The 23,646-nt window shown below is 38.7% G+C and overlaps 1 protein-coding gene and 1 long non-coding RNA gene across 3 annotated transcripts in view; one reads left to right on the top strand and one right to left on the bottom strand.

Moving 5' to 3' along the window:
* TENM1 (teneurin transmembrane protein 1) overlaps window positions 1–23,157 on the bottom strand; it is an 845,211-nt gene extending 822,054 nt beyond the window's left edge. For both annotated transcript variants that reach the window (XM_062607456.1, XM_062607455.1), the window contains exon 1: window positions 22,763–23,157. The gene's annotated coding sequence lies outside the window, so the exon portion shown is untranslated. The remainder of the gene's footprint in view (window positions 1–22,762) is intronic.
* On the top strand, window positions 14,309–18,446 carry LOC134157938 (uncharacterized). The gene is made up of 3 exons (XR_009962542.1): window positions 14,309–14,424; window positions 17,667–17,742; window positions 17,829–18,446. It is a non-coding gene; the product is annotated as an uncharacterized LOC134157938 (long non-coding RNA).
* Window positions 23,158–23,646: the final 489 nt, after the last annotated feature.

Genomic DNA, 23,646 nt, shown 5'->3' with positions numbered 1-23,646 from the left:
CCCTTATACTGATTTCTGTTGTAAACCAAGCAAAGCTGTTTATTTGTGCCTCTAATTTGGCACAATTCCATTATTGTTTTCCATTTAATTCTTTCAGATGCTCCTCTGCTGCATTTCATTTGCCTTATAGATATCTCTTTCAGCTTCTTTTTCATGAATCCATTACAAAAGATACTTTACCTGTTTTATACTTCAAAATACCTTTGTTTCAAAGAGGGAAGATAAAAGAGGATAAAAAACAGCAGAAGCAAGCCTTGATAAGGAGGCACACTTTGAAGCTTTGATATAAATACAGCACAATGCTTTCTAAGAGATTTTTAATTTAAACTCGCATTAAAACAGAATAATTGCTAAACCCAGTGGTGATGCAGGAAGATACATGGCTTAAGTGCATATCTACAGAATTCCTCCATGGTATTGCTTACTTCCCTGCTTCTTTTATTTTAATAACATTTCAACTGTATAATGATTCTGGCAAATACCACCTGTAAAAAGCTTTTTGAAAACTTAATGAGTCTAGACAAAATGGAGTTGGTCAAGCGGTACAAGTTATATCAAGAAATACACTTTGGAAAAATATATTGAAGCTGAATTTGAATATAGCTTGACAGTTATTTCTCAAATGTGACAGATTTACCTCAAGTTCTTAGAGATCAGGCAATTTAGTGCAAAAATACACCCACTAGCATACCTTTATGTAGAGCAAAGCCCCTTTTGGCATCTGTGCCTTCACTTGACAGAGTCTAAATGGGATTTTCTGACAGTATTGGGAAAACATCACATCTCTCTTGGTAACAAGTATTAAGAGTGTAGGTGAGGGAGGCCATGAGTTTTTAATAGAATTCAAAAGTAATTATAAATTTACTTAAGTTAGCTTGGATTACGTTAGAATGAAAGCATTAATTCATATGTAAGGTAGTGTTTTCAGGTGGATCACAATCATTTGTGTGGCAACGTCATTTAGACAACACAAAGAAATGGAAAACAGCCCATGAGAAGAGCAGGAATGTGGTCCACAAAGAACTTACAAACGTGCTGAACTGGGACCTCCACTATGGACTGTTAACCTCAGGAAGCCTGCATAATTTAAATTGGCTCTGAATCAGGAAGACTTGAAATTCAGTCTAATTGATTAGGAGCTAATAAACACCCAGTTAACCTGTAAGGAGGGTCTTGGCTCTGGGGAGTCTAGAGCCTAGGGAGACTCTAAAGAGCTAGATCTAATTTCAGTGAGTATTGGTACCTATATCAGCGGTTCATTCACCTTAATTCACTGTATTTCTGACTCAGGAAGATAAATAGGTAAAAGTCCTAGTTAATTTTAAAATACCGATCCTACCTATTTCTTAACTACTTTCTAAAACCGTTAATGTATTTTGAAAGAGACATTTTCAAAAATCTGTATCAGTAGCAATCAAATGAGATTTAGGCTTACAAGTGTAGCAATGCCAGTAAGTTTGAGTAGACAAGTGTGTAGGTGAAGAAATAAATTAAGTTTATTCCATGTTAAATGAAAATGGGAAGTGTGAAATGAGCTGCATTAAGAGTCAAAGTGAAGTATGCCCACTTCATCTACAATTCCTTTACAGTTAGATGTATAGTCAAAACTCTTTAATTCATGCCTGCAATTATAGTTGGCAAACACTAGTATAAGCCAATTTTCTGTACAACTATCTTTCCATCTGCAATTCTGGGTGTAAACCTGGGAAAAATGCGTGAGAATAATATGTACAAGTTGGAGGTTACAGCATTGAATAACAAGAATGACAAAGTGAAAGCACTGAGGATCTGATTGAGTGACAACCACTGACAAAACTTTGGAAGAAGAAAGGGAGGTGGAAGAAAGTAGACAAGAAAAGGCAAAAGTATACCTAATCACTTCCACTATGTATAAACTGATATAATGCGTAAAAATAACCAACACTCTGTCATCTCACACTTCCAAATACAACTTCTCAAAGCAGTTTCTAATGTGCATTTCTGACAGCCATGAATCAAAGAGATCTGCTATTTGGCATGAAAATCTAGAAACCAAATTGTACACTGCCAGCATAAATGTACCAAAAGTAGTGAGAGCTTGAAGGCAATATGTCAAGTTGTCCCCACAGCACTCTGGATTGAATATTTTGTCAAGATGTGCATTGCATAGACAACAGGAAAACAGTTTAAAGGAATATAGCCCTTTAGGGAAATACTTCATTGTGATTACAGATCTGTTACCTGTTGCTGTGGATTACCTAGTGGTCTAGCACATCTTCAGTGGACAGATTTTTCACGTTATTTTTTAACCTCCATAATAGGTCAATGCCCTACCCATCAATTTTACTCTGCCTTCCAGATAAATGAGGCAATGACCCTATTAACTGTTTCCTTGAGCAGCTATGTGATGGTGCAACGCTCCCTTTGCAGAACATGCTACAAATACAGTAATGATACGCCCTGACAAGCCGCTTGACTGCATGTTATTTAATGCTCAGAGGGCCACTAAGCGTGTCCTGAAATTTGTGCTCATAAGATAAACTAGGCAGCGATGACAGTTGTTTCATTCAGTGAGTAGAATTCTCAGAGGATGTTAGTTAAATCATTTCTAAGCTGATGGCCCAGCAGTATGGGCAAAGGAGAAAAGGACAGAAGCAGGGAGGGCCCATTGGATAATGCAGGGCCTCAGAGTACTGGTGAATCAGACAAGTTAGGTGAATTCTGAAATCTAACAGTTTTGAAGGAGGTATTTGGGGGTACTTCTTAAATTCTTGAGACACAGGCAGAAAAAGTCTCAAAAACCCCACAGTAATTTTCACCACAGCTCTATCAAATTCATTTAAGCCTAGCCTAATGAGGATCACAGACTGAGCACATCACACTCACAGCACTGCAGGAATCCAAATTGGCAATATTTCTTATTCGAAATGCCATTACTACACTTCAGTCAGCCCTCAGGTCAGCTTAGAAGAGCTGAAGCATATTCAGCATATCGTCCTTGCAAAAAATTTTTATATTACTCCTTCACAATGGTCATTTTTCCACCACATCACTACAGTCACAATTGTATGTACCTGCCCTAGGCACATAACAGTTAAATAGCTTGAGGCTGTGGGTACAGAAAGCCGAAAGGGATGATGCTGACTTTTAAGCAGCATCTGTGAGTGCTTCCCAGTGTTGTCAGGAGTAAAAAACATTAAACACCTGGCTGAAAAATACAGAGCCATTACTTCCATCGTTTGGTTGTTTTATCTTTCCTTTTGCCATTCTGAGAAAAGATTTTGTATTTTTTTTTAAGAACTATGATGATCCTGAAATAATAACAGCAACAACAAGAATATGGCTAGCATGCCTGGGACATTTGCTATAAATGAAGCAACAGCTGTGGAATACCCAAGGATTGGTCCACATGTTCTTTTATAACTGCTGTTTAAAGAAGTCAGAGCAGAAAATACAGATAACAGGAGAGTAACTCTTGCTCCCTAGTTCCTAAAACAGTAATCCCTTGACAGAGCACTAGTGCAAAGGAAAAACAATTAGGTGATCCACGTATCTCTAGTGTTTAGCTTTAAGCAACATGATTTGTTTCATGGTATTCTTAACATTTTGCTTCAAGTTAAAGTATTTTCAGGAACATTGACCTATACAAAATAAAACCCACTTCTTGCATTCAGTCGTGTTTCAATCATCGCGGAAATAATTCATAGATAATAGAAAGTGATAAAGATGACTGTCAGAAGCTAGATCACAGTATCTGTGTTATGCATTTGCATTGCAGTGTTTACCAAGAAGAATGGATTAATTTTAAGTCAAATTGCATTTGAATTTATCATTTATATTATGAATAAATTATCATGGAATTTTAATGCATGGACTGCTTTAAATATATTTTCATTCATGTATCAAAGAGTACAAGTGCAGAAAATAGTGTATTTATCCATTCTTATGGCATTAAGAACATAATCTCCTTGCGATTGTAAGCTGTTTTGTTCTATTTATTATTTGACATAGTACTTCGGTTTGCACATTAGGCTACACCATTTGCTGGCAGAAGCTGAACCTGACATAATTTTAACTGTTCTTGGCTTTTACTGCTGTAGTAGTCAATGCTCTGGTTATCATCCAAGCTATGAAAATTACAATACATTTTCAAGTAAAATTACTCTTTCTTTCTCAAAGCTGCTTAAGTGTTACTCTAAATTTATCCTGTTTTCAACATAGTGCCTCTGTAGCATGCTTCCAAAGTCCTTTCAAAATATTAACATTTCATCAAGCTATGCATTTTGTGTGTTTTTATACATTTCAAAACATGCCTTCCTTACTTGGTCAGAGTGAAGAGAACAGCATGAGTCCTGTTGCTATGCAGAACCATGTGCCAACCCAGACTGAAAGGGACTCCTACATTTATTTAATACTCTCAGGGTTTCACACAACTCTTCTCGCTTTTCAGCAGAGAGACCTCACTCTTCAGCTGTTGACCATGGTGGGCCTTGCTTTGGCCTGCCTGCTCGAGTCAGGGCATGCCTAATGTCTCTGGCCTCCTCCTGGGGCCCAGGGAGGACCCTCACATCACACAAACTTGAGATTACTTACTTAGAATGGAGAGCCAAGGCATGGAAAGGTCAACGTGCCCAGCCTCTGAAAGAGGGGGAAGAAAGGGAAGTGTCTCAGCCTTGCTAGCACAACCTCCCCCTCCACAAAGGTCTTATGGACACCCAGATAGGATAACACTGGGCAAGGAGTGGCTCTTAAAAGTGCTCCCTCCATTAGCTTTACACACCTGCAAGTGTCCCCTTGTGAGAAGTGATCTGCCATACGTGGGTGTGATTGCACTGTGCTGGGTTTTCTCACCCATACAAGGAAGCTAAAACACTAGGCAGTGTACTGGGTTTGACCTTGGCAGCATTTGAAAGTCTCCCGATACTAACAGTGAGTTCTGGTCTATTGTGTCCAGTGATAATGAGCACTACCGTAAAGGAGCACATATCGATTCTGCTGCCAGTTGTCAGCCCTTACTTATTCATTTCACAGCACTACAGTAAGATCAACAGTGCTATAACCATGCCACCCTGATCACTGAAATATGCACTGTGATATAATACAGTGACATGCTTTGAATTTAAGCAATGGCCTACCCAAAAAAAAAGGAAAAGAAAGTACTCCCGATATTGCAGAAACAATTTCTTCACAGAAGATTGATGGCAGTAGCAGGTAGGAAAAGAAGAATTGGGTTTGCTCTGGTTTTATGTGAAAAGCATTACAAGCTTAAAATATTACTCATGCTGTATAATTTCTGAATTCATTTGAATTAAAAGCATAATAATTTACATATGCAAAAAAAATGAAAATATCAGCAAGATCATTAGAAACTTTAATTTTTACTGTATTATTTTCTCTATATAGCACACATTAATCAATCTACACACCATGGGTGGGTTTGACTCACTGTAATAATAAACCTATTAATATGAAAATCAAGGAGTATAGTCAGTGAACACCCAAAAATATTAAAAAACGCAATCACAACCAAAATCAACCATGAAAGAATGATTTTTCACCTTCATTACTTATATTCTCCCTAATGCTATTAGCCACTGCTCAATTTATTTATAGGAATATTTAAAACTATTGATTTGTATAGACACAAAAATCAGGATTTTTTTTTCCCTGTGTTTATTTTCAAGATGGTAAAACTGTTCTTTTTTTATATCAAGCCACTAATGGCATCTCCTAAGCAATGTCCACAGGAAGTCTTGCCAAGAAGTGAAAAAAGTTTGAAAGAACTGAAAGCCCTTGGTGATAACTCTCTTCTATTTTTCTTGGGTTTAGCTTCATGATTAAATTAACTGAGAGATTGCACCTTTTGGTTTGATAGCCTGCAGCAGATTTGGGTTTTCATGAACTTCTTTGATCACCTTCTGAATCCATGTGAACTTCTGCATCTCACGCATTAAATAGGACAGAAAACCAGAATTTTAAAATACTGTTGAAAAAGGGTTTCCTTTTGCATCTTTAATTTTGCTTTGATCTTAGCCTTTTTTACACCTATTCTAGCATTAATATCTCTTGGGTTTTTGACATACATGTACATGAGAAAATAGCTTACTACTGCTATCAGTGCCCAGCCTTCCTCCCCACGGCAACTATCCAAAATCGCATTGTCACTGAAGATTGACTTAGTTAAGCATCAGTAGATTTTTTAGACAAAGATCTTACAAGGAATTGTCGACCAATCCTTGAGTAATGACCAGAAGACCACACAATGCGTTGGAGAGAGATGATTCTTTAAGAAGAAAATCCCTTAATTCTGTGATCTAAGGATCACTTTATACCATATGCAAATACAAAACCTATGTCTCTTGTCACACCCTGGGTGACAGTGTGGTAACGATAAGGTATTTCCATATGGGCATAATGTGCCAATGGGCAAGACAGAAGTTCTTGTGCCTAATTAGACTACTTGTTGAACCCTAAAGTACAGGCACTTTGAATCAGATCATTGCTACCTTAAAGTAAATATCTAAAACTGAAAGCAAAGGCAAAACTAGAGAATTAGAAACAAGGGTGTTTATGTTGCCCAAGCTCAGGGGTTTAACCTCAAAGACTCACCATCCCATACTTCCCACAAACCACCGTAGAGACCAGAGAACCTGGCTCTGACCTGTCACGGGCACAGAGGATGCACGAATTGTGGCTCAGCTGAGATGGGGATGACAAGACCATTATCACACCCAACGGCTCCCCGTGAGAGGCAAATGGACATGCTGGTATTAATCACAGATCAAGTCATTGATGGTGCCTTTTGACACACCAGTCTTTTGTAGGTAGAGCGTGTAAAGACATCTGTTAAATGCAGACCTCTCCTGTACAAATGTTGAGAGATTAACATCTCTAGAACTGCCAAGACCAGAGAGTAGGGGAAAATGAAGAGGCATGAAGTTATCACAGGGATTCATTAACCAACTGATTGGCACTTTCCTATTGTGCTGTCATGAAAAAGGACAGGAAGACAGATTCACATTTATCTTAAACACCTCATAGCAGCAGTTCTCAGGGAAAGTACATCTTCTCATCTCTGAAAGGTGTCTAGCACTAATGTACTTAGAAGATAGCGGATGCTAACTGTGGAAGGAGCAGCTTCTATGAATTACAAATTTACTAAGAAAACTTGGTATTTGCTCTATTCTTTTATTTCTATCCTTACTATAATTAGAAATGCCAGAAGTTCAGTCACTGGAGATCTAGGTATTAAGAAACAGGACCTAAAAAGGTCTAAGTCCTTAAAAAGAAAAACAAACTCACTTTTGTTTTAAAGTTTAAAAAAAAAAAAAGTCAATGGTGGCAAAATAATATAAGACTAAGAGATTAAGGCATACTTTACATCATCTACTTGCTGACAAAAATCGTCATCATTAACAAAAACTAATTGTAGTGGTATTTTACACCAAAAGTAAGCTTACAAATCACTAAGATAAAGATCAATAAATAATGAACGGTTCCTGAGGCTAAACACAATATTGTAAAATTTAGAATATTGCTACAAAGACACGTCTCTTACCAGTAAATCTTCCATAGAACACTCTGGACAACAGCCGTCATGCATGACATGCCTTCAAGAGGTATGCTTCAGGAAGGAAGCATTCCTACTTTTGTCTTTTTACCTTCATAAAGCTTGACTTCTTGATGCAGAATACTCTTCCCAGTAGTGCAAAAAATGAGATTTTACAATGACCACAGGAACTGGGGTGTTGTTAAAATGTCAGAGATAACTACAGTTACACTGCTCTCTACTGGTGGATTTCTTCTCTGTGGGTTATGGGAATCCACACAGCCATGTTAAGGAAAGCGGTTACTGCTAAAAACTAGGTTCCTTGCTGTGATTTTTCCTAGAATGGAAAGTGACATTAACAAAAAAAAAAACACCAAAAATGTAATTACACATTTTAGATGGGAGAGCCTCCATTTAACTGCAGGGTTGTACCTTCCTGGATGCTGCATGGAAGTGCACATAAAGAAATGGCTATTTCTGAGTAGCTTCAAATCTAAACAGACAGTTGACACAAGAGGCAGGAAGGAAAGATAGAAAGACTCTACTGTAGACAATTAAATATACACAGAAACATATGTGAAAATACCAAACACATATGGAGAGCACTTGCTAGAGTTAACAAATGAAGAGGGCTCAATAAGAAACAAAGAGAAATAAAGCCGAGAACCACTGCTCTCCTCCCTGCCACTACCAACGTGCAGTTCTGCTTCATTTTATCTCCAAGGTAAATGAGTTGGTGTGGCAGGGCCAGAGGCCACACATGCTGGCACAGTAGAAACACTTGCTGCAACACAAGAGAGGAGTAAGCGAAGGGGTTCAGCAGCAAACAGTACAACAGCAGTTTCTGCAACTGGCAGAAACTTCCTGCTTGAGGGCAGCCCCAGAACCCTTGATTTTTCTGAGAGTGTGAGACAAACTGCCATCGATAACTTTAAACTTTGGGGCTACATGGAGAGCACCCAAGTCTAGAGCAACAACGGCAGCTCTCTGAGTTACGAATAGCCTGATGTACAGTGTTGCTGAACAGAGTTCACTTTTCAACAGTTAGATACACTCAGTAATAAAATAAATGATGAGCTTCAAGAGGGTCAAGGAAAGCTCTCTTTGAAAACAAGAAACACCGTGATTGTTGTCATGATGTTTATTCTCATTCTGCATTTGTCTCCGCTCTGCATGGTGTTGCCATTAACAAATTGACATACCTTAACAAGACAAGAAACTGGCTCTACTGAATGTGTTTTTAATGTCTCTAAAAAGGTTAAAAGCAATTATAAGGCAGTTGTCATTAGTTGCAATTCTGGCAACCTCTTGCTTTCTCTTTGCCTGCAGATCTGTAGCATGACTGTTTGGCATCAGCAACTCACGGAGTCTGGTATGAACCCAATATGGATGTTTTCCAATAGCTGATATGTGATTGTGACCAATGTCTCCCAACAGGACGCTATTCAAGCACCAGTAAGTCTATCCCTGACACTAGTGTAAAAACCAGTCTGGCCCAGCTTTACACCCAGGGATGCCCTCAACAATATTGCTGAACCTTGTCTTTGGACTTATATTTTCCCCATGTTCACCAACATTGTGGCTTATAAAACTACCACATTTCAACACAACTATGTATTCTTCACACCTGCACCAAAAATGGTTACTTCTGAAAGCACAGGTTAAGACCCATGTCTCTCTGAAGTAAGATACTATCCTAAATCAATTCAAGCAATACTCTGAGAGAAATTTATGTGAAAGTTTGTCAGCTGTGTGATTCCAGCTATAGATTCTTAATAGAGAAGAACTGAAGCTCTTTATGAGGCACAGGCAGAGATTTTGAACAGTATGAAAAGAGGTGGCAGATACGAAGAGTCATTTCTATTCCTTCAGCCTTCTATAATCATGCATTTCTCTGATAGTGAACATGCTAGAAGTCTATATCTCCTAATCAGTCCGTTGCAGTGCTTAGTTTTTCTACATCATACAGTTATTCTCTACATTATGCTATGAAAAAAGTAGAATTTTCAAGCTTCAAGGAAGAGTGGCAGAATTTGAAGTTTTAAATTATTACCCTAGAATATTTCTCTCAAAACACAGGGTTCCCCTTTCTGGCTGCTACTTATTAAGTATTCAAGCTGCCAAAAAAATTAAGTCTATGTTGGCAACAATTATATTTTAAGAACACACTTAGGGGTGGTTCTTTGGGGGTTTCTTTGTGATCTCTTTTGGGTTCTTTATCAGCCTTTGATTGGGCTGTAGATGCACAGATTTATTATCTGAGGAAGGTGAACAAGGTTACTTCCAACTAAAGCAAGAATTATCTGCTTACCACTGAAATTGACTGGTTTAGAAAGTATGCACTGAAAACTATTCCTGCTCTGATGTTCATTTTCACAAGAAAATGTGTGTAGTTCACGTAAGAACAAATTAAAAAAAAAAGAAAAAGGCAGAATGGGGCATCATTCTGGAATAATACTATTTCTTGTGAAAAAAATCACTTCATTGTCACTTTCAGTCATACACTGAGAAAAAAACATCTTTGCTCGTCGCCATTGCGTGCCTAAATGCTGCTCCTTTAACTAGGTATAACCAATAATTCAGCAGCAAAGCCCAAAATAAACAAGTCTTGATACTGGAGGTGAAGAAAATATAATTCATGGAAAACTCTAGTTGGGGGAGGAATAATTCTATACGCAAGCATGGTGGCTCTAAGAATTCCTCCCAGCTATACTACTCTGTGACAATAAAACTGCAATTTAAACCCACAATTACCATTTGACAGTATTTGAGGAACTTCACTTATTATCTATTCTCAGAGCTACTCCAGTACCCTCAGGCATTGTAGAATTCACAACCCATTTCACTGTAGAATTTCTGCTGCTATCTCCTGGATGTGTGCAGGCAGGGGGATCAGAGAGATTCTCTCTACCACAAGTATTCTATGAGTGAAAGAATAAAAGAGGTTCTCCCAAGGTTACTGAGCTTTCATTGATGTGTGAAACCTTGGGAAGGAATGAGATAATACTATAGTAGAACTCAAGAAGACCTAAGGGAAATCAGATTTGTTTTGGGGGGCTTGCTAATCTGTCAGCACTTGCATGCAAATTTTCTCACTCTAGCAGCACAACACTCCTGTAAGAAACTCTATGAGCTGCGGAAGGGTTTTCCTAACCTGGGAAGATGGCTGTGTCCAACCCAGACCACCCTTGGATGTGGAAAAAATGTAAATAGCTACAGTAAGATCAAATATCTGAGGTGGCAAAGCAGCCTGTGGAGACCAGGCTGCAGGCTGAAAGATCTTAAAGGTGGGTTTAAAGATAGCCTTAAACATGGGAGTGTGGGATCTCAAACTTCCTTCAGTGTAGTGACAGCACTGGATATTTCTCAGGACCAGGTAAGCACACAGTTCTGGCTGTATAATATTTAGCTCTACTACAAACTTTGCAGTAAAAATTAAAATTTATGTGGCTTTACTCTGTAGCAATTCTTTTCAGCCTAAATGAATATTTAAAATGGATAATTTGCCAAGTTGCTTTTGCTTTTACTGATATTTTCCTCTCTGTTTCCCTGTTTTTCCTAGTTACCCTTTTTTCCTCCATGCTTTTTCTCTCTTCCTTCTAATTTCTCCTTTACATTTTTCACTCAGTTTTCAGTCTTTCATTTTTCTTCCCAGCAATACTGACTGGACTGGTCAGACAAAGCAGTTACTCCTGTTTCGTGCCCACTGATTTCACACTCCAGATAAGAGATGCTGTTTTCCAAAGTACCAATTCAGCTCAGCACGGGGGAAGTGACTGACACCAGAAGCAGCAAGAAGTTAGTGTCAGTTCATTAGAAGGGGAAAAAACCCCAACCAACCAACCAACAAAAAACCAAACCGCAAACACCAAAACCACCCAATGGCCATTTTATGGGAGATTATTAATACATTAAGGCAAATTCTCTGTAAGAACCGTTTACATGACTGTTCAAGCCTGTATTTGCTCTATTTGTGGTTAGCAAGGGACCCACTTGCACCCAAGACATAGCATTTGGGAAAAATCAGATTGGCACCCACTAATTTAGCTGAAAAATATCCAGGAAGATATTTATAGGATATGTCTTTACAGACAGAGTAAAAAGAAAATATGTCAGTGACCATAAGCTGCATTATCAATGCCATTACAACACTGCAACTCTTTCCAGTCTGACAACGCTGTACTAGCAGTTTATGATTTATGCTAATTTCTTCCATCTTCATTACAATCTAATAAGGATTGAACCACACATGAACCTAGCAGCATCTGAATGATAGAACTGATTTCAATACTGGCCTTTTCTTTTAAATTAGAACTGGAAATGACTGCACTTGAGGTTAGCTCCCTTCTGTCACTGGCAGGCAGGTTAATTTTTCCCCTTTAAGAAAAAGGGATTTCTCCAGCTCAAAGGCTCTGTAGTGGTTTTGACCACAATTAAAACTGGCTCCAGAATATCACAGTTTTAAAGCCAGACACATTTACTTCCGTCTTAAATATATTTATATCATGCTTTAACTTCCTGCTCATCTTCTGATAGTTTTATGTGATTGGACTAAACACAAAGCCTGTTAGTCTCTTCTCTTATGAAAGATTTCCCTTTATCTTGAACATCTCAGTTATCTTTCTTTCCACCTGTTCCAGTTTGAACTCACCTTAATTAAAAGGCAAAAAGCACTATTACAAATATTCTACATTATTGTTTCTGCAGGACCTAGTTCATGTATTTGTTACTTCTTATGCTAATGCAAATACGTCATCCAGCACAGCTTGAGACTACATTTGCCCTTTTCATTGATGCGTTGCATTGGTGGCTTGCAGTCATCCTGTGACTTTCTCCTTCTCTGTCATTTCCAATTAATGAGCTCCTAGCTTAAACAGAAATGTATTGGTTTTGTGCATGAACTTGCACTTTGTCCTATTGAATTTCATTCAGCTACTATTACTGTACTCCTCAAGGTCATTTTATTCTTCCTGTATAATATTCTAAACTCCCCCTGGGACAGGGCCCACAAACTTTGTGGGCATCAGAAAAAATGCTTTTGCTAATTTTTTTTTGCAAGGAAATGACTGAAATTTTTAAACAAGAAGCAGGAGCAATTCTTGAGAGACTGACATACAGGTTCCACTACAGTCCCCTTGGTATAATCTCCGGCTCTAGCAGATTGCGGTAATGGATACCATTACTTTGATGACTTTGAATTACTTCAAGTAATATTCACAGAATAGAAAGGTTAGGGTTGGAAAGGACCTTAAGATCATCGAGTTCCAACCCTCCTGCCATGGGCAGGGATGCCTCACTCTAGACCATGTCACTATTAAAGAACATGTTAGTCTTTCTCTCTGGAAAAAATACCAGAATTTTCACCAACGTCTGAGCATCTTTATTACCCAAGGTGTCGGGTGCTTTATAATTTTCACATATCTGATAGCCCGCATACACTGGCATTGTCTAAAACAAGGTAATCATACTTAAAAGCTTACAGCAGCACAGTGGTAAGCTTGCAGTGCCAACATGATGTAGCCAGCACAGAATGTGTAGCCTGAACTCTTGCTTGGAGATGTACCCAGGTATGATTTGAATGGTAAATGAAGACTTGACCTATGCCTGATGATAAATCTGCATCTCAAAGAAATCTATTTTTTTTGAGTTTTTTTCTCCTGCTTTTGAGTTTTCCAGCTCAAAGGCTTGAATGATGACCTATCTTGAAAATAACTATTTTCATAGTATTTTACAGGACAGCTAAGAAATATTTAGAATGTGATGCAATTGATACACATCAGGACTTCAGAAACACTAGACACACAACCATCAATAAGGAAAGTAAGAATAAAGAGTGGAGAAGGGTCCTTTGACTCCTTAACTGAGACACCAAAAGCACAGAAACTACTTGACCCTTTTGCCCTTGGTTGCATTAAGCAGCCATAAATCAATGTTTTGAAATTCAGAAGTGCATTTCTATCATCAAGGAAATGTTGGTGAAACAGTCATTCTGCTGTTACACAGTACGAAAATAATGAACTTAAAATCAGGTATCGCTAATGTGCTGCATAGCAAGAAAACAGCGCCCCAAGAGAATCATTCCTTGTCCCTTCTGGCTCTCAGCATCCTTCTTCTAGAAACACACATCGAGGACACACAGCCTTTCACCATAGACTTAAGCATCCCCTTCAGTACTAATTCTGACCACATGGCTTTTGGGAAGGATAGAGGACATATCTACATGGATCTGTAAACTGCAGCATGGGATTTACCCAGTGAGCACACTTACCAAGGTGCAAGCTATGCACCTATACACCGATTCTTAAGACCTTTTTTTCCTAAAAAATTACAGAACGTTTAAAAAAAAAAAATCTCAGTTCCTCTACACACAGCATTCACTTTATTCTGACACACCGTGTTGCTGCTCAAAATGTAAACGTAAATTCAAACCATTTAAAAATAATTATGCAAAATTCATGAGCTTCAAGTAAGAGTGAATTTAATTGATAGCAATGTGGGAGAACTGGAGCTATTCCTAGAGCTCAAGAATTTACCTGAGTCTAACAGCAAAACTCTTCAAGTGACAGAAACTCTAAACACACAAGTTCCAAAAATCTAAACAGACTTGTATTTTTAAATCTTTTTTCCTGGCTTTGTTACATTCCTTATACACATAATTGGAATAATCACCTTCAAACAATTTCATGAGATCGAAACCCCTCATTTTTGTTTCTCTGTGTCTACATCTAGGTTTGAATAATTAAATGTTACAGGTCCCTGTCAAATTGCTAATACAGAGAGCAAAGACACACCTGGAGAAGGACTCTTCAGGCAGACTCTCGGAGTGCCTGTCCTGCTGTAAATCTCTTAAAAATCACCAAGAGTGATGGAAGCGTTTAATGTCTTTGGCTACTCAAGTAAGTGCCCATCAGCTCATCCTGTAGGACACTTCTGTTTTAGCATGTACTGTGTGCCATGGGGTCAAACACAGACATAACTGACAGGGACTTGGTATTGTCTACTCAATAACCACCAGAAAGAGTGATTTGCAACTAACACCTCATTTCCCATGTCCTAAAAGATGCTGTTCTTTCTTTTCCTTCTTAGGGCATCCTTGCATCTGCACCTGCTTTTTTTTCTTATTTAATGTTTTAAGTGCATAGTTTATAAAATATCAGTGCAAACTGAGACATCTGTAAAAAAAATGCACATTCACCAGAAACACGCTGACTAGTTATCACTTGTGTTAGCCATGAGAGAAAACTGCGATGTACCACTGTACACCGAGGCACAAACTAGAGGCAAAAAAAATATTCCATGCATTCATTTCAGACATTGGTTGACTTTGCTTTGACCCTTTTAATGATAAATTAAACAAAAATCTGAGGGTAACTACTAATTTCTTACATGTATTTTTCAGTTATAGACTCTCAAGGAATGAAGCGCACAAAACAAAACAAAAAAGGGGTATGCTCAGAGTTTCAGGTACTTCTCTTGTTGTCTCCCAAAGTAATTCTTTGGCCAAGATTCAACATCCAAACATGCCTTCTTTCCCTCTCTCATCAGCTTAGACAAGCCAGATTCACTGTTCTTCACCTCCTCATGCTTAAATGGGTGTCCTTGAAAACCATGCCAAATGCAAGGTCCTACACCTGCATCGGAGGAATCCCAGGCACAGCTACAGGTTGGGCAGAGAAGAGATTCAGAGCAGCCCTGCAGAGAAGGACTTGGGGGTGTTGGTTGATGAGAAAATGAACATGAGCTGGTGGCAGTGTGCGCTTGCAGCCCAGAAAGCCAACCGTATTCTGGGCTGCATCAAAAGGAGCGTGACCAGCAGGTTGAAGGAGGTGATCCTGCCCCTCTACTCTGTTCTTGGGAGACCTCACCTCGAATATTGTGTGCTGTTCTGGTGTCCTCAACATAAAAAGGACATGGAACTGTTGGAACAAATCCAGAGAAGGGCCACAAGGATGATCAGGGGACTGGAGCACCTCCCGTATGAAGACAGGCTGAGGAAGTTGGAGCTGTTCAGCCTGGAGAAGAGAAGGCTGCGTGGAGACCTCATAGCAGCCTTCCAGTGTCTGAATGGGGCCTATAGGGATGCTGGGGATGGAGTATTCATTAGAGACTGTAGTGATAGGACAACGGGTAATGGGTTAAAACTTAAACAGGGGAAGTTTAGACTGGATATAAGGAGGAAATTCTTTCCTGTTAGGGTGGTGAGGCACTGGAATGGGTTGCCCAGGGAAGCTGTGAATGCTCCATCCCTGGCAGTGTTCAAGACCAGGTTGGATGAGGGCTTGGCTGACATGGCTTAATGTAAGGTGTCCCTGCCCATGGCAGGGGGGTTGGAACTGGATCATCTTAAGGTCCTTTCCAACCCTAACTATTCTACAGTTCTATGAAAAAAAGAGGTTTCATCACTAACCAAAAGTGTCAGGCTTCCATACATACTAACACTGCTCAGAAGCACACTGCTGTGCAGAGCAGTATTGTGGATGAATATCTCAAGATGGGCAAGGACACTGGCTTATTTGCAAAACAATATGGGAAAGGTCTCCTGTGGTATTGTCATTGGTGCAAATACCCAAATTTCTTTTTTGCATGAATTTCAGCATCTATAAAATTGATACAGTTGTGATACAGCCACTAATGAGAAGTAAAAAGAGAAAACAGTGTCAGACTTCAGTGATGTTGGTTCAGATGCAGTTAAGGAGTTCCATCCATTCAATAATATGTGTATGCATTTCATAAGGCAACAAATTACTGCCTAAGCTGCCAATAGTACAAACCCAACTGGACTCCAAGTCATCACACTCTTCCAAAACAGCAGTTTACTACCAAGAGCAACTTCTGCAAGTAAGGTGTTGATAACTACATTGGCTCTACTTCAAAGACAGCATGCAGAGGTGTCATTCTCACATTGCTAGTATTTCTTACTTACCTCCCACTTTGCACTGGTACCCCTTTCTTTAAATCTATAAATGCAAAGTATATTTCAGGGGAAGAGTTCAAACAAGTATTTTTTAAATAGTGTCCTAAAAGCATCTAGAGCAAGCTCAGTGCCTTACAAATTAAGACAAATACTGGAGCTGCTGGGGTGCCTGGGCAGGCTGGCATTACACCCTGTGCCAGGAAAGAAACACAACACTGGCATGGTGTGTCTGGGGACAGGACAGGAATGTGGACCAAACAGTTAGGAATCTTGCATTCTGAGGGCACTAAATATTTGGACAATTTTCCTGGTTAACAGAGAGAAGGATTCAAGTACAGCTGTTCTTCTGTATGGCTACAGAGGTGCCCAACAGTGAATAGGGGGTCAGAACCCCAACACAGCTCATAATTCATCTCCGAGCAGTTGACCTTTAGTTCCTGTTTCAAGAAGATCACACCACGCCACTTATGTTTCACATCAGTGAAACATGTAATTCCTGTGTCATTCTGCCTGAATTACACCTACTTATGAAAAATGTTGATTCTAGATGATAATTTGACATTAATACACCAAATAACAATTAATTTTGAATATTTGAGTACTTAAAAGGTCACAATTCATTTGTTCCGATGTCCTTACCTATATATGCTCAGAAGTGTCTATTCTTTCTAACTTCTAGAAGTCTACAGATAATGTAGTTTTGATAAACATAATACAGATAAAGCATTAGGTTTTTTTCTGCTTTACTGTCTTACATTAGTGTTCTCTTTTCATGGCAAGAGGAAACAGAAGCCTGTCATTCATTTCTGCAGACTTAAATATCTCATTATGCCATGCAGTGGTTTGATGTTAAATCTGGCAGGTGTTTTGCAGGCAAATGTAAATAAAGGTACCAAATTGGGGTATGCCTTGTGTTCAACAAAACACTAGTGTCAACAGCTTGATGGATATATTTTACATTAGGAAAGACTATTTAATTTAAATAGCTGTCATTTTAAGAAAAAACACAAAATACGTTTACTCTAAGAACAACTTTTTTACCTTTACTGCATCTCCTTAATGATGGTTTTCTCAGAGAGATTTGCACCAGTCTGGCACTGAAGTAAAGAGCAAGCACAGAAGGAAAACGCACCAATAGCATGGCCACTTCACAGAAATAATTTATTTTTCAGAATTTCTATTGCTTACTTTTGTTGCTTTACCAGTATCTGTCTATCACACTAGGCTGGATGCTGAACAGAACAATCCTCCTTCTCTCCACCCCTTGTACTTTCAACAATAAGTTGGTTTATCTGAAGAGGTACTTCAGAGCAATGTTTATTGTACCAAACCAGTGCACCATAATATACTCAAAATCATTTTTCCATCTCTCTGACTCCCTTGCAGCTCTCCAGTAAGGAAGCTTAATCCTGAAAAATTTTACCAGGCTTGAAGAAAGACATCAACTTTGACACTGCCCAGTTGCTTAAAATAGATATTAAAACAACAGCTTGTGAACTGTACAAAGGGTGTTTCATGTTTTCATAAAACATGTACTAAAAGCCTCTGATTTTCAGGGGGTTTCATGCCCAATATGGTACAAGTACTTGTGTGGTATTTCCTTTTCATTTGGAAAATGAGGATAATTTTCTGTACTAGGTAAGATTCAGACTAAAGACTGACATAAGCCAGTGTCTGGTTTTTTTTTTATTCTAAATTACTCAGATTGCATATTTGACTTTTGATATTTTTTTTTTTCCTGCCAACGTTGTATGTGGGGCATATTAGATACTGACCTAAATCCATCTTCCTTCATTTCATTGTAGCGTGGCAGATTTTCTGATGGTTCTAATCAGCCTTAGTAGAGCTGCCCACCTCAGTTCCATTAACAAGAAGTCAACACAGGCATATTTACACCCTAAGCTATTGATGATTTCTGGATCATGCAAGCGAAGCCCACAGAGATAAAACAGCTGTGGTGCTTTAAAAGAAATAATATTATCCACCTTGTTTCTTTGTCTTTTATTCTGGTCACTGAAAGATCAAACAATGAAATAGAGCTACAACATTAAATAAACCTGGAACTTTAACTGAACTTTTGAAAATAGCAGCTGTTCAGCTTCCAGTTTGTCTTCTGGGTCTCTCACCAGTCAGTTTTGATCGAAATTTTGAATTCTGACAAGGCTGAGAATAATAAGGCCCAAACATTCCCAGATACTTTTTTCCAATTCTCCCTACCATAAGAATGACCCATGTCAGAAGAACTTCCTTGTGCTAAACAATGCTAACAGGAGTGATTGAATCAGATCAGGGATGCGTTTCTATACAAAGCTATAATTTTGTTTAAAATATTATAGTCAGATAAGGTTTTTATTATTATCATTTAAATAATAATACTGCATAATGTGTCTTGGCAAAAGATGCAATAAATTTTTAGGGAATAAACCCAACAAATTTCACCCATTTTGTCTAAAGTATAGTTATGTATGTGTTACAGATCCAGCTCCAGCATCACAGCTTTTCCACATAGCATCAAAAGGCGCTAACAGAAACTATTTAATGAATCCCTAGCTGCTAAAAAGCTAAAAGGACAGATGAAGTTATGTCACATGAAACACAGAGCAGATACCCACCTCAGAATTTGCTGTTACTATTACTTCAGTTACCAGGCAGTTTGTTGGAACCTTAACGGTCCAGCAACCAACAAACCAGCAAATTGCTAGTAATGATTGGTTTTTTGGGGATTGTTGCCTAAATAAATCTCAGAAGTTGCATGCTGTTAAGTACCTTACTGTTTTCTTAAAACTGACAGTGAAGTCCAGTGGCAGTCACGTTACTCAGCCTTACCATTAATCCTCATCCCCCGAGTTCAACCATTAATTCTAATTCCTTGCATACATAGAAAGCAAAGTACAAAAGTCCCCGATTGTCTTCAAGTGTTCATTTGGAAAAATGTTACTGAAGGTCAGTGGAGAGTGGAAAAAGGAAAATCTAGTCTCATACTCTTCATGCTCACAGTAGGAAGAATACATGCCTGAACACGGACATGTCTGTTCAGTGTAAACGTGCAGCCCTCAAAAGCGCGCTGTGAGATTGTTTGGAAATCCTCATGTATAAATTTGCAGTCATCAGGTATTAGTGGGACTGTGTGTTCAGCGTTCTGCTTCCAGAAATCAAGGGGGTTATTAAAATTAACTAAAGCTAGATCAAAAGATAATGGCCACTCTGGGGACCCATAATAATACAGAGTTATATCAACACCTAGAATTTCAAACACTGCATTTTGATAGTCCTTGTACAAACAACACTCTCCAGTCAGGCTAATTTCTTAATGTAGTAAATTGTAAAAAAGAAACATCAATTGCTTGTGCTTTCACAGAGGAACCTTTTCTTATCAACAGATAAGACCCTTGCAACAAATCTGAGGCTTCCTCATCTTGTCTTCCTAATGGCACTAGGAGTCCCAATACTCTACCCCATGGATACCAAAAGGAATATCACTGAGCAGGTCTGGGAACTCATAGAGGGGTAGGGAGCTTTGTTCAAAGCCACCAACATAAGGGATTACCCACACATTGCTGCATGGAAACAGGGGTGTCAGCTCATAGTTCCTGTGGTAGTCAGATTAGTTTATTTTTTCCATTAAAAACACCTCAGTATAACCAATTGCACCATTTCTGCTAAGAAATAATAATGCTTATGAGACAGTCTGATCTATACTTTCAGATATGTAGACATTGTAGATTTGCTAGCAGTGACTCCTGTGGGGGTCTCATTAAAGATAACAGGATTCCTAATTAGACAGGGCCATCCCACAAACCCTAGCAGTCACTTCCAGGGTAGGGATGAAGGATAAATTGATTTACGCTACCTGTTTTATAAATGAAATATGATTTTATTCATGAAGGTCAGTGTTCAGCAGGCTTTTAGTAGGGTGAGCAACAAGTAACATGCCACAAAAAAACTTATAAGCAAAAAAGGTGAACTACAGTCACAAAAAAGCAAATCTACATAAAGCACCACTAGTGTGAGTGAGGATAATCTCAAAAAACTCAGATACGTAGTGTGGTTCTGAACAGGCAGCTGCCAACACCTGTATTTACATGTGAGTAAACTGAGGCACAGAAAGGTAGTGACTTGCCAGCAGTACCAAGCTAAGAAACCTGTATATCCCAGTCAGGTCTCTGACTATTCCTGTCCCTCAGAGTTACCAAGTATGACAATGAATTAAGAAATAAATAATAAAACCTGAAGTCAATGCAAAATGTAAAGCCTGAGTCAATTCACAATTCTTTTTTGGGGAAAAAAAAAGCACCCACAAAAAAAAAAACAAAACAAACAAAAACCCCAATTACCCCCCCTCAAAAAAACATCACCCACAAACCACCCAGAACCACCCAAACAACAATAAAAACCAAACCACAAACAAACCCCCCCCAAAATGCAACCAGCTCTATACAGCCACACCAACCAGCTGTACTTTGCCTTGAACTTCTGTGAAACCTGAATTTCTAAGAGTTTCTAGTGGCATTCAAAGCGTTCAACTTGCTTCCTTTCCCACCCCCTTTTTCTCTTTAAGGTAATATTTGACTTCAGTTTTATATCAAATATATACCTGTTAAAAAAAAAAACAGAAGGGCATGAGTACCATTCATTTTCTTTATCACATCTTTCATATATCAAGAAAAAATATAAGGAGTCAAGATATTGCTTCCCCAGTCTGGTTTTCTTCCTGTCTTAGTCGCTAATCAAATTGTTGCTTTTTGAGGATGAATTTCTCAGAACAGACAAAACAAAGGGTAAAACTCTTCTCATCACTTACTAGGTCCTCAAGCCAACCCTGGTCACTAACTAGATCTTTCCTCCCTTTCACAGCTATAATTTTCAAAACTGTTTCTTTTTCAGCTCCTCAGGTTTTATCACGATCGGATATAATTCTCATTTTCTGAGAACTGTTTTTTTCATTATGCTCATCAGAACAAAGACTACAGGTTTGGACTTATGCTATAGTTCTTCCTACAATAAGAGTCACAAGATACCTTTAAACAAAATATATGGAGCTATTTGTGCATAGAGCAATTGCACATGAGAAGAGGTTGTGTGGGTACAGTCATCCAAGAGAGCTCTGCTATTTTCAGTATTTATTTTTTTTATTACAGCAGTGGTGCCTAAGCTCTGTTTTGAGCATTATTTTCAGGTTTTCTTGCAAACAACAATCTTTAGACATACTTGCTCACACCACTGCTTACACTTCAAAAACACATCTGTATTTTGCCCTTAAGAATTCACTATCACTGGTCTGATTTACAGAAGAGAATGTTAAAGCTTGCAAAAGTTTGCCTCCAACTCCCTTACTGCATGGAAGGCAGGCACTTAAATTGATCAAAAGTGAAGAGTCTCACAGACACGATGGCGATCCTTGCAGGTCTGATTCCTAAGCTCCGAACTTTTCATTGCATGCACATGCTACTTCAGCTTTTAATGAACTTAAGTCGCACTATTGTCACAATACAAAAAGATTGGACAGATGTCATCTAACCATTTATTCATGGGAATGAACACAAAGTACTAGGGAAGAAAACACTGCATAAGGAGATCGCAAAACTCAGTTACAGATTTCTCCTCCTCCTCACTTTCCCCTCAGTCCTTCTGTAGTACTAAGGCAGATGAGCCTGTGCGAGCTGAGGCTCCATCCCACCCAGCCCTCAAACGCTGCAGGAGATGTCTGCGATACTGTAAAGCAAATATTGCAACCAGCTCGCTACAATTATCACACTAATTATTTCTTAGGACAAATATTAATCTACCACGTAAGATATGGCTGCCTCAGGAAAGTTTAGAGAAGTCCTGATAAAATATGCATGAGTGACTATGAAAATACAGTAAATAACTGTCAAAATAACATTAAATACACTAAGGCATATCTGCTTGCTTCCCAGCACAAAAGAAATGTATGGCAATAAGTTTTGGAAAGTAATACAGCCATGTTGCTAAAAATGCAGAGCAGCTGCTTTGGTTATTATAAAATGGCTAATTTTTACTCATTTGTGACATGGTTTCGTAGACGGGTAACAGCTGCAGTTTCACCCAGCTGCATCCTGATGCACACTTCTAAGCCGTCAGACAAAGTATAGATTGCTTTACTTCACAGCTCTAAGTACTAGCGTCTTTCCAAGAAATACCCTGAAGGTCATTGGCAATTAAATCTCCCCCAGGTCTCTTTCACTCGGGGAATGGTGACAAGCAGACACAAGGTCTCCAGAAGTCAGACACTACATAGAAACAGAGCAAGTAGTAACTGAGCTGCATGAATTAAAGAGTATGTTGAAAGGGCTTCCTACCTGGTACAAGTTGCTACTCCCCCTCACAGCCTGGAACCCTAGACGCTGGCTCTTCTCCTTAATTGCTGAGGTAACACGAATTTCTTTAGTAAGAAGTGGGGGAGAGAAAAAAAAAAAAAGAACACAACAAAAAAAGAAAAAAGGTTCTATTGGCTGCTTCCTCCTCCTTAAAAAGGTTACTTCAAATGCCTCTCTCGCTCCCTATTTATTTTCTCTCCCTCCCAGAAGAGCAGTTTAGAGGGAGAGTAACGGAGTGTTTATCCTGGCTCTGAGGATGCACGCTTGTGCGATAACTGCCTGCTCCCTGCAGTATAGCCGGCATGATGTGATGTGCATACTAAAGCAGTTTGCATTAGGCAAGGCTTAGCAGATCCAGCTTCCCAGTCTCCACCTTCTATATCGCAGAGCAAGCTTGCTCGCTCCTTCGAGAATAGTGGGGCTGTAATGACAAAACGGTAGGGCTCCGGTTATATATATTACATATATATATAATATTTAACCAGAGCCCTATACTATATCCATTTACTACTATATATATATATATATAAAGTAAATGTATTTTCTTTGAAGACAGTATTTAAGGGTAAGGTTGTACTTATGTATCACCTCACCTGTGAAGACACAGAAGCAGCTATAAGTGAAAACACGATGTAGTCATACCAATGTGCAAAAATTCCCTGTTTGCTGTCATATGACAGATGATACTAAAAGCAAAAACTAATGAGACATCTCCAGTTAGGAAACATTTATCTGCTGCCATCTATCAAACAAGCAAAGTCATAAATAAATAAATAAAGCCCTGAAGAACACAGAAGCTTAAATGTCTACAGGCTCAAAGGTAAATGCGTGATATTTATACTCTATAGTGATGACTGAGCAATGGC

Source organism: Pezoporus occidentalis, unplaced genomic scaffold, assembly GCF_034315485.1.
Source record: "Pezoporus occidentalis ecotype Australia unplaced genomic scaffold, CSIRO_AGI_Poc_V1 ctg123, whole genome shotgun sequence".
Lineage (NCBI taxonomy): Eukaryota > Metazoa > Chordata > Aves > Psittaciformes > Psittacidae > Pezoporus > Pezoporus occidentalis.
Note: the sequence above shows the minus strand (reverse complement) of the source record. Positions and strands in the feature narration are given on the sequence as shown.